Source organism: Cynara cardunculus (genome assembly GCF_001531365.2).
Source record: "Cynara cardunculus var. scolymus isolate 2C chromosome LG 2, CcrdV1, whole genome shotgun sequence".
Taxonomy (NCBI): domain Eukaryota; kingdom Viridiplantae; phylum Streptophyta; class Magnoliopsida; order Asterales; family Asteraceae; genus Cynara; species Cynara cardunculus.
Window position 1 is genome coordinate 41579631 of NC_037529.1, and position 10728 is coordinate 41590358.

General features: G+C 37.2%; 1 long non-coding RNA gene across 2 annotated transcripts; it reads right to left on the reverse strand.

Moving 5' to 3' along the window:
- Window positions 1-584: 584 nt before the first annotated feature.
- On the reverse strand, window positions 585-2095 carry LOC112507798. 2 transcript variants are annotated; one of them, XR_003068565.1, is made up of 2 exons: window positions 1942-2095; window positions 585-1338 (listed from the first exon to the last, which is right to left on the reverse strand). It is a non-coding gene; the product is annotated as an uncharacterized LOC112507798 (long non-coding RNA). The 2 variants fall into 2 exon arrangements; XR_003068566.1 differs by having other exon boundaries at window positions 1784-2062.
- Window positions 2096-10728: the final 8633 nt, after the last annotated feature.

Here is a 10728-nt window from a genome sequence, read left to right on the forward strand (position 1 = left end):
TGTTGAAAACAGTTAAAAACTGTTAAAAACAGTTAAATCAGTTAAAACTGATGAAAAACAGTTTACGCGACGGAAAACAGTTTAAAGATTCTCAAACAGTTTAAAAAAAATAAAAACAAAACAGTTAAAAACAGATAAAAAGACCAAAAAATTAAAATCTAAAGAAAATAAAAAAAATTCAGCTTCTTTTAACACCTGCTGTCAACATACTATGGCCGTTATAAGTCTTCAGTTAACAAGGTTCAGATAATAAAGATTACAGAAGAAGGTTTGCTGCTTTGAAGGCTATCTGGGATTTTGCTGTTTTCGAGAATCCAACAATTAACCGAATGTCAAACAGCAAAGTTCCTAGTCAAACATCAAATAAGGCTGAAGCACTGCAGACTTAACAAAACTCTTAACAAAAACAACAGATGCTTAGACAGCAATCTCTACAACAAACACAGCAAACCAAAATATGCAATTCAATTAGGTCTACAACAACCAGCTTTAAATCTATAAACAAACTACTGATTCACCATTTGCTGCTTCTATTTTAAGTACCATGACCCTTCCCTCAAAAATAACACAACATATGGTGCTCTGAAGCAATACTGCTCTATAAATGGCTGGGGTGGAACACTGTTCTTGGCCACATCCCATGATTTTTCACAAAACTGCCGACCCTTCTCAAGTTGGAAGTTATTTTCACAGCTTCCAACAAGGCAACCCCAATAGTCCAAGTAATACCTCCAAAACCAATATTAACTTGACTGTCTTCTATATGCAACTAGTTGTGTATAACTAATTGTTGTCCCAATACTAGTTGCTGCCATGGCTTTTGTGCATGTTGTGCTAGCTGCCAGTTGATGCAGCACTCGTAAGCAGCTGAGACGCACACGCTCTTGAGGAGTTTGTGATACAGCACTCTTAAACAGTTACTGTATCAAGTGATTTGAGCAAAACCTCACATCCTTATCAAACGATTTAAGTCAAACCAGTCACAATACAGACAACAAATCGATTCTAATACCAGTTACTGCTCTAACTCAATCAACTCCAGCTTCCTAACTCGATTGAACAGCAAGCTGCACTTTATGTAAAATCAAAAGAAAATGTGTGCAAAATACAACCAATTCAGATATGATGAAATCTTCAACAGCTAGGTCAGTGAATGATTTAGAATAGCCTGTCCTTTTTGACTGAGTTCRAGGGAAAYTATGTATCTTAATAACCTTGTGAACAGAGATGATCAAAACCAGTATTCATCCACTTCATGATTGAATGATATGCGATTAACCTCAAACCAGTCAGCAATTTTGTTGAACCCTTGATTGCGCTTGAGCTGTGATCGATTTCCTGTTATGAACCAAAATCAGCAAAATCCAACAAATGTATCAAGATCAACAGCAATACAAATCAAAAATCGAATACAGAGGTAACATGTGATTTAGGTCAAGAACAGTTGTGAAGAAGATGAACATTCAAGCGATTTAAATGAAATCGATGTGTCTGCGATGAAGGTAAAACCAAACAAGAACCCTAAATTGAACAATACAACCTGTGATTTAGGTTTTGATTGAGTAAACTGTATAAAGGCTGTCTTGCTAGCTAAATCGCCTACCACAGAAAGATTAATCGCTCAAGAGGTTTCTTAATCCGGTCAAAATGGCTCAAATCACAACCTATATCCGCTCAAAGTCTACTCACTACAAGATGTAATCCGCTCACTAAATCGATCAAAGAGAATCTTAATCCGCTCACTAATCCGCTTATTGCAAACACAATCAGGTGAGCGATTTACCTGTGATGCCCGATTTAACTCCTAAATCGCTCAAATGTTATGCGAATCCGGTCAATTCTGCTTAAGAGATGTACAAATTCGGACAAAATCCGCTCAAGTGATATACGAATTCGGTCAAGTGGTGTGCCTTAACCTGTGAGATTGAACGATTTACTTACCTGAAAACCAGCGATTTATACCCTGTAAACCCTAGTCTGCTTGATGATATACCTTTGATCAATTGAGTGCAAATCGGCTGATTCTAGCTATGTTGTGAGAGGAACGATGAAGATGACTATGGCGATGAAGATGATAACAGATAGATGAATGAAGTCTGATGGGTTGTGAAGAAACAATCCGGTCAAAGTCTTTGTACAAAGTCAGGATGGGCCTTTGTACAAAATAGCCCAAAAACTAAGTCTCAAATTGAACGATTTAAAGGGAAAAATTCTAAGACTTCAATCCGATTGATATAAATCGTACAAAACCCAAAAACACAAAAAATTTATTCAAATTTGGATCAAAATCTAGATTTTCTCAAGATTTTCAAGATCACAAAAAAATCAAAAACACGCAAAAATTTGACCAAATCTTGAAAATTAAAGATCAAAACACATAAACTTGTAAAAAACAAAGATTCACAATGCAAAAACGTACAAAACGATCAATGTTTTAACACAAAAACATAAGATTTTGAAAAAAAATTGGATCAAACTTAAAGAAAAAATGAAGAACATAAAAAAATGAAGAACACATAAAATTCCAGAAAATTTTCCTTCAAAAATCTTCAAATTTCCAATTTCTTCTATTGATTTCAATGCACTTCCTGCTCTGATACCAAATGTGAGTCCACAATCAATCAATCTTCATTAAATTTTCAAAAACAATGGCAGATCTGGATATATTCAAGTAAGAACATATAAGAAGTAGTGAGAGAGAAAGTCAAAGCTCTAATCTTGGTCAAACTTCACTATCATGAATATGATATTACAATGAAAGCTCTCTAAAATTACAAAGGAAATACCCTTTTTACAGGGTCAAACAATACACAAATGGTCAAAGTCAAATTATCTAAGAAAAGTCAAACACAATGACTTTTACACAATTATAGACAAAATAAACTTTCAAGACGAATACAACTTTACACTGATTTTCAGTCCTAACAGATCTGCACTCACACTTAAAATCATTCATGGAAATAACTGACACTTTCCTTATCCCGGGACTATCTAACGATGCTCTGAGACTCACATTGTTTCCTTTTTCTTTAAGGGATAGAGCAAAGTCTTGGTTCAATTCCTTACAACCAGGATCTGTGGATTCTTGGAATAGCATGGCAGAAAAGTTTTAAAAAAATATTTTCCTCCCACTCAGAACGCTAAGTCCATAAACGAAATTTGTCTTTTTAAACAAATGGACGATGAGGCAGTTCCCGATGCTTGGGAAAGGTACAAGGAGCTATTGAGAAAATGGTTTCACCATGGCATTCCATACTGTATACAGCTCGAGACATTTTACAATAGGTTGAATCTCACTGCAAAACAAATGCTCGATGCTACATCAGGAGGAGCTTTCATAGCTAGTACCTATAGTGATGGATATGGTATCCTTTGAAAAGATTTCTAATAATAATGGACATTGGGCAGATCCACATGCACTATTACCACGCAAAACAGCGGGAGTTCATGACATAGATGCTTTTACAGCATTGACGGCTCAGATGACTGCAATGACTAATTTGATTAAAAATTTAACAAATGGTTAAGCAGCACAATCCATAGCCACAACACATGCTCCAACTGTTGAGTCGGTACAATGTGTGTATTGTGGTGGAGGACATCCCTTTGAACATTGTCCATCTAACTCGGAATCAGTCAACTATGTGGGGAATCAAAATAAATCAGGACCATTTTCTCAAACATACAATCCTGGGTGGAGACAACACCCAAATTTTTCATGGCACATTCCTGCTTTAAATCCACCAATGAACAAACCCCAAGGGACTTCACAATTCCAACCACATCAACCTCAACAACATCATCAGGGTCAAGCTCCAAACCATCACCAAAATAATTTTCATCAACAAGCAAATCATTCTAACCAACAAGCCGAATCTTCTACTTCTTTGGAAACAACTCTAAAAGGATTCATAAACCAAACCAACACAACCATGAACCATCAGAACACTGCCATAAGATCTCTAGAAACACATATTAGTCAACTTGCACTTGAGGTAAGAATTAGACCTGTAGGTACCCTTCCTAGTGATACAGAGATTCCAAAGCCAATGATGAGAGAGCATGTAAAAGTAGTGACTTTAAGGAATGGAAAGAACCTCATAGAGAGTGAACCTATAAAAAAGTCTGTTGAACCCCAGAACCCAATTGAGATGGATGTCACAACATCTAGTTTAGATATTGTCACAACCACCTTGAAAGATAAGGGAAAATCAATAGAAATAGGACCACTTCCTAAGAAAGCAGACTTCCCCTTGTTATTTCCAAATGAAGGCAAAAAGAATGTATCATTTCAAAATGATATTGGAACATCTTCTTCTGAAAGTAACAAGAATGTTGAGTCACCAGTTCCTCATAACGAACCTATCATCATCCAGGCACCCCCTAGTCAGTCCTCTAAGAAACCAGTTATAGCCCCTGTTCCTCCTTATATACCTTTTCCACAAAGGTTGAGGAATCAGAAAGAGGAGTTGCAATTCAAAAAGTTCCTTGACGTGTTCAAACAACTACATATCAACATCCCATTGGTTGAAGCTATTGAACAAATGCCAAGTTATGCAAAATTTCTCAAGTACATTTTGAGCAAGAAGAAGAAATTGAACGAATTTGAGACTGTGGCCCTAACAGAACGTTGTAGCGCCCTCCTTTCAAATAAAATTCCCCCTAAACTCAAAGATCCCGGGAGTTTCACAATTCCCTGTTCAATAGGTGAGAAAAAAATTGGAAAGGCTTTATATGATTTAGGTGCCAGCATTAACCTCATGCCCTTGTCAGTATACCTTAGGCATAGGTGAGGCTAGACCAACCACAGTTACCCTTGAGTTAGCAGACAAATCCATAGCTTACCCAAAAGGAAAAATTGAAGATGTATTAGTCCAAGTGGATAAATTCATTTTTCCTGCTGACTTCATCATTCTTGATTTTGAGGCTGATAAAGAGATTCCAATCATCCTAGGAAGACCATTCTTAGCAACCGGTAGGACTTTGATTGATGTTCAGAAAGGAGAATTGAMTATGAGAGTGAATGATCAGGATGTCACTTTTAATGTTTTCAAATCCATGAAATACCCTGATGAAAAAGATGAGTGTTCTAACTTGAGTGTCATTAAGTTCTTGTGCCATAAAGAAGGAGTTAAATCTATGTTAGATTTAAGCAAAACTGAAGTTGTTGAGGAGATAAAACATGGAGAGGAAAGTGAGATCACCCTATTGCAAGACACCTTTGCTTTTAAGCTATTGGAAAGTGAGAGTGGAAAAACCCATGCCACATCTATTGAGTCACCACCAGGGTTCTTACACCCTTCCCAATCATCCATCCCTCCCACTTCACAACCAGCCACGTCCACCTCACCAAATCTAGCCAATTTACCTCCATGGTTGCTCAGATCAATCATATCTTGTCCCACACCCCTTAGAACCATTAGACCTATCCAACATTCAGTATCCTTAACCCAAACAGCCCCTCTACCTACTGCCTTAACCCAACTAACCACCACATCCATTGTTCTTCCTACCCAAACAATCCCTACACCTACTGTTTCAACTCAACCAGCCTCTCTACCTGTTGTATTAAACCAAACAGCCCTTTTACCCACTATTCCTACCCAAACAGTCCCTTTACCTACTGTTTTGACCCAACAAGCCACTAGCCATACTGATATACCTACCCAAACAGCCCCTCCCACTACTACAGCACCACCCCTTCTATTCCCACTAAACCAAAACCAAAAGCCCATCATCCAGCCACTAGATCAACGGAGCGTCATGTCACTAAGCGTATGACTAAAGAGGAAGAAGATGCCATTGATGTAGAGACATATGTTCCCAAAGGTCTACCTAAACCAAAACCAAGGAAGGCAAGGGCCAAAAAGTTAAAGATCAAGGATGAAATCAAAGATGATGCCCAATACTCCGGAATGCCACCTACATTAGAGCCAATCTCTCAAGGTATTGGGAAGACAGAGAGCACAAAGTTAGATACTTGCCACAACAATCCTATTGTAAGTCTTTCTAACTCTCATTTATCTGAGAGCACACACACTATTGATGCTCAAAGTGATCACACAATCAAAAGTGATCCTATTCATATGGAGCATCATGATGGTCAAGAAATGCTTGGTGAGGATTTTATGTTTAACATTGATCTCAATGCCTATTTTATGGAAGAAGATGACCCAATTCACTTACTTGAGTGGCCGGATTCCACCACTTCTTCAGATGTTATCACTCTTATGGACACACACACACATACATCACACTACCAGTTCAATGATTCTCCCATGGTTGATTTGGGGATGGTTGACTTGACTTCGCATCACTACACTCCTCCACCCATCTCCATTGCATTTGATAGGTTTAACAACCCATTTTATGCACTACCCTCTTTCCCAATCTACATCCCTACTTCCCACATGATCTTTGATGCATATAATGCCATTATGCCCATGCCACCCATCACTAGAACATACACCGCACCACTTGTGAGCACTACCTATGATGTCATTCCTGACTTCATAGCCCACTTCCATCCCTTCTCCTGAGATGTCTGGGCAAAAGTCCAATGAGGATAGCAACCGCACCTCTAGTGACTCTGACTTAGTCCCTATTGAGAGGTTCTCCAAAAGGAGACGAGCTGAGTCTGAAGACTCTGAGTGGACTCCTGATAAGGATATCCCATTGTCCCAACTTAGGAGATCCAAAAGACATCAGGTAGCACCAATCCCGCCCAAAAAGCATACCCGCACTCGACAAGTGGACAGCCATAGTGAGAGCAACCGGAGGCCTAGGAATTTTCAGAAGTTCAAGACTTTTTTGGGATTAGGAGAGAGAGAGTTTAATAAGAGTTGTCTTGAGACCTATTCCTTTATCCATGACATTGTTATCCAAAGGGGATGGGAGACTTTCACTGCTGTGAGAGAGCCTTACTTCCTCAAATGGCTCCAAGAGTTCTATGCCTTAGTTTCCTCTACCTGCACTACCTCAGTTCATATTAGAGGTAAAAAGATCTCTTACTCTTCGCATGCTATCAATAATTTCTATGATTTGAGTGCACCTCTAGTTTGTGAGTATCGTAGGTTGTTACATGATCACACTGACGAAGAATTGAAAATGGTGCTTACTGTCGTGGCAGAAGAAAGGAGCCACTTGGAAGTCACCCCAAAAGCGCAGTCCGCTTAAATTCCAAACCAATTTATTGAAAAAGAATGAGGCTATTTGGAACCACTTTTTGCGATACTCTTTTCACCCAACCGCACACGACTCAAGTACCTCATTAGACCGCATGATCTTACTTTATTGTATTCTTGCAGGAAAGACGGTTGATGTAGGAGCAGTTCTTTCTAATGTCATTCAAGGTTGCACACGAAAACCCACCGGTCGACTCTACTTCCCAGCTTTGATACATAGATTGATGAAGAAGGCCAAAGTACCGGTACCACCTGATGATGCTCTAACCACTAATGCACTACCCATTGGGTGCAAGACGGTCGACAGAATCCGCAAGACCCCGAGAAGTGATCTCAGACAACCTCCTATTGTCCCGGACAGCAACCACATAGACAAGGACTTGATGCTTGAGGTCTAGAGATTGAAGGAAAAGGTCACCGCCTTAGAGACTACCTTGGAGAAGACCACTCAAACCTACCAAACCATTGTGGAGAAAGCTTTAAAGGCACATGAAGAGAAGCTTTTTGCAAAGATGGAAGCAAGAGATGCACGACTGATGGCCAATTTGAAAAAGATGATTGACAGGATGTCCCGGAGCACCGAAGACCCATTGATGGCACTTACTCCACCTAAGTAGACAGGTTTATCTATCATCCCTTAAGCTCCAATTTACTTTTTCCTTTATTTTTTTCCCTTTTCCATGAGTCTGGGAACTATCCGTGTCAGTTTTTTTTAGTATTAGATTTTTTTATATAGATGGAAATTTATGGCATAATCTTCACTACCACCAACTTGTGTTTATAGCTTGAGTAACTTAAAAGTGATGTGAGTTTGAGTACTGATTTACATTGCAATACTAGAACTAGCCAACTCTTTTCCGGGACGAAACTTGATTTCACTTGTCACTAATTTGGGAAATGATCTAGGCCATCTCTTCTCCATAACTGGGCAAAGCCCTATACACCCCTCTTGCACCCCTACTAAGCCATATATATATATATATATATATATATCACAATGGGAACATTGTTATATCTAAGTTGGAGGGGAATCTTTGTCAAAAAGGGCAAAGCTCTATAAAAAATGCTTAAAAAACATTATATAGCCAAAAAGCAAAAATTCAAAAATGCAAAAAGAAAATGGCTACAAAAGCAAAATAAATAAATGTTTATTCAAAGAAAAAAGGCAAAGTTATGTGAGAAAGAAAAAGCCAAAGAGTGATACCCTAAAAGTCCTTTTGATCCCAAGTGGCAAGTTTAAAAATCAGACAAAGAAAAAGTGAGGCTAGCCTATGGTATATAAATGTGATTGGTACAAGACAACTTCCACTTTGATTTATGAAAAGCTATTTATAACAAGAAAGTTGTAGTCGTGAGTGTCGGTGTCCATACTTTTCCATCTAATTTGAGTCTTTTATTTGTCTTTTTATGTTGTTTGGAGACAAACAACAATTCTAGTTTGGGGGTGTGATAAGTATCAATTTATTTGATACTTTTACACTTTTTCTTTACTTTATTTACCCATTTTGTTTTCCCAAAATTCCACAAATTGAGTCTTTTTATTTTGTTTTTTTATATTGGAGCTAAAGTGATGTGATAAACATGTTTACTTCTTGGATATCTGCTGATTTTTGGAGAAATAGTCATGATGTTAGGTATTTGGCTGAAGCATGCTACAACATGTGCTGCACGACGATCTAAGGGCACTTTTGAGAATAGTACGGGAATCTTTTGAGGTCAAATCCCCCCCCCCTTTTTGGCAGCCCATCTCATGCATATTTTAAGATCTCATAGTATAAATCTAATATCTGATTTTTGTTGTTATCTAGGTAGCAAGGCTTTACCCATTGGACAATGTAAAAAGGTTGGGTAAAACCTTTATCCTTTGGTCCTTATCCTCCCTTCTTCCACTATATAAAGGGGGGAGGCTTGGCATTGTAAAAGGGGAGTCAAGTAAGTAAGTCATTTGGAAAGTAAGAACTTGTGCAAGTAACTTTGGAAGTATTTCATTTACATTTAAGTCTTCTTTTATCTTTCCTCTCTACATTTATTTCTTCTATTATCTTTTCTTCTTTATGCTCTCCTTATTATGTTTTATTATTTCTGCAATCAATATTATTAGTTAAAGTATTTTAAGTCTCTTTTATAATCTCTCTTTACATTTATTTCTTCTACTTTCTTTTCTTCTCTTATGCTCTACTTATTATGCTTTATTATTATTCATGCAAATAATTTTTCTTGTTTAAGTATTGTTAGACGCTTTTATAATTACGCTTAGCATTTATTTCTTCTACGTTATTTTCCTTTCTTATGCGTTAGTATTTACGCAATTAATTTTTCAAGTATGTTAGGCTAAAAATATAGCTTGGGTGTTGGGTGACGTTAAGAGAAAAACCGATTCCATTTGTGGAAACATAAATTATAAATCTTTACAACTACGTCATTCAAGTTTTTATTGCAAAAACATCATCCATGGACAAGTTGATCACTTGTTTGAAAGTGTTAAAGTGTGTTGGATTTAGAGATAAACCAACAAGCACAAGTCAACTTGAATGATATGGAAGTAAGCTCGAGAGAGTTACTTAGAATCGAGGAGACTCGTTTTCGCTCCATTTACCTTATAAAAGGATAGTTTGAACCAACGTCAAGATTCCATCCTTGCATAAAGATATGAAGGTTCAATCTATGACAGTGCGCTATTCTACATCTCGAGAGAGTACCGTAAAGAAGCTATTAGTTGTAAAGATAAGTTATTTATAAAGCATGTTATAGAACCATGCTGTAGCATGCTGTCTACTTAAAAATCGGTTTAATATCTTAACGAATCCCTTCACCCTAAGCTCTCTTTTATTACTTGTTCACAACGGTAGTGTTTAATCAACTCACCACAAATATTTTCTCGAATTCATCATCTGAAATCATATCTTTATTTATACTACTAAAACGAACTTTTATTCATTTTTCTCCGTGGACGATATTCGGTATTTTTTTTCCATTTTATTACTTGTAAAAGACGATAGTGAATTGATGAGCGTATACTTGCACCAGTCTACATTTTTTAGCAGTCTGAGAGATTTATTTTATGTAATTCTTGTAACACATATCTTCAACGATATCCCTTGTAATTGTCTATGCTACCCAGATGTTCCAGGCAGAACTACATTGACAACTAATCGAAAGTTCACTGTTCTCTGCTTGCTTTCGATAACCGACTTTGAGGTTAAGAAATGAACAAATGCAAAGAGTGTAAATAAAATCAATAATTGAGAAGAAAACCTAGAAATTCACGTTACTAAAGAAGAAAACGATGTTTTTGTGAGTCCAATTTCACTGATCAATCTTCATAATATCTTCAACAATGGCAGAATCTTGATATTGCATTAAGAACATTCATATGAATATTGAGAGGAAAAGTCAATCCTTACAATTTCAGACAAACCTCTCAATACGTATGATTATTACAATTAGCTCTCTCTCTTCAAATTACAAAGACCACTACCTATTTATATGGTCAAACTAACAAAGCAAAGTCAAAGTCAAACTTCTATAAGAAAAGTCAAACACG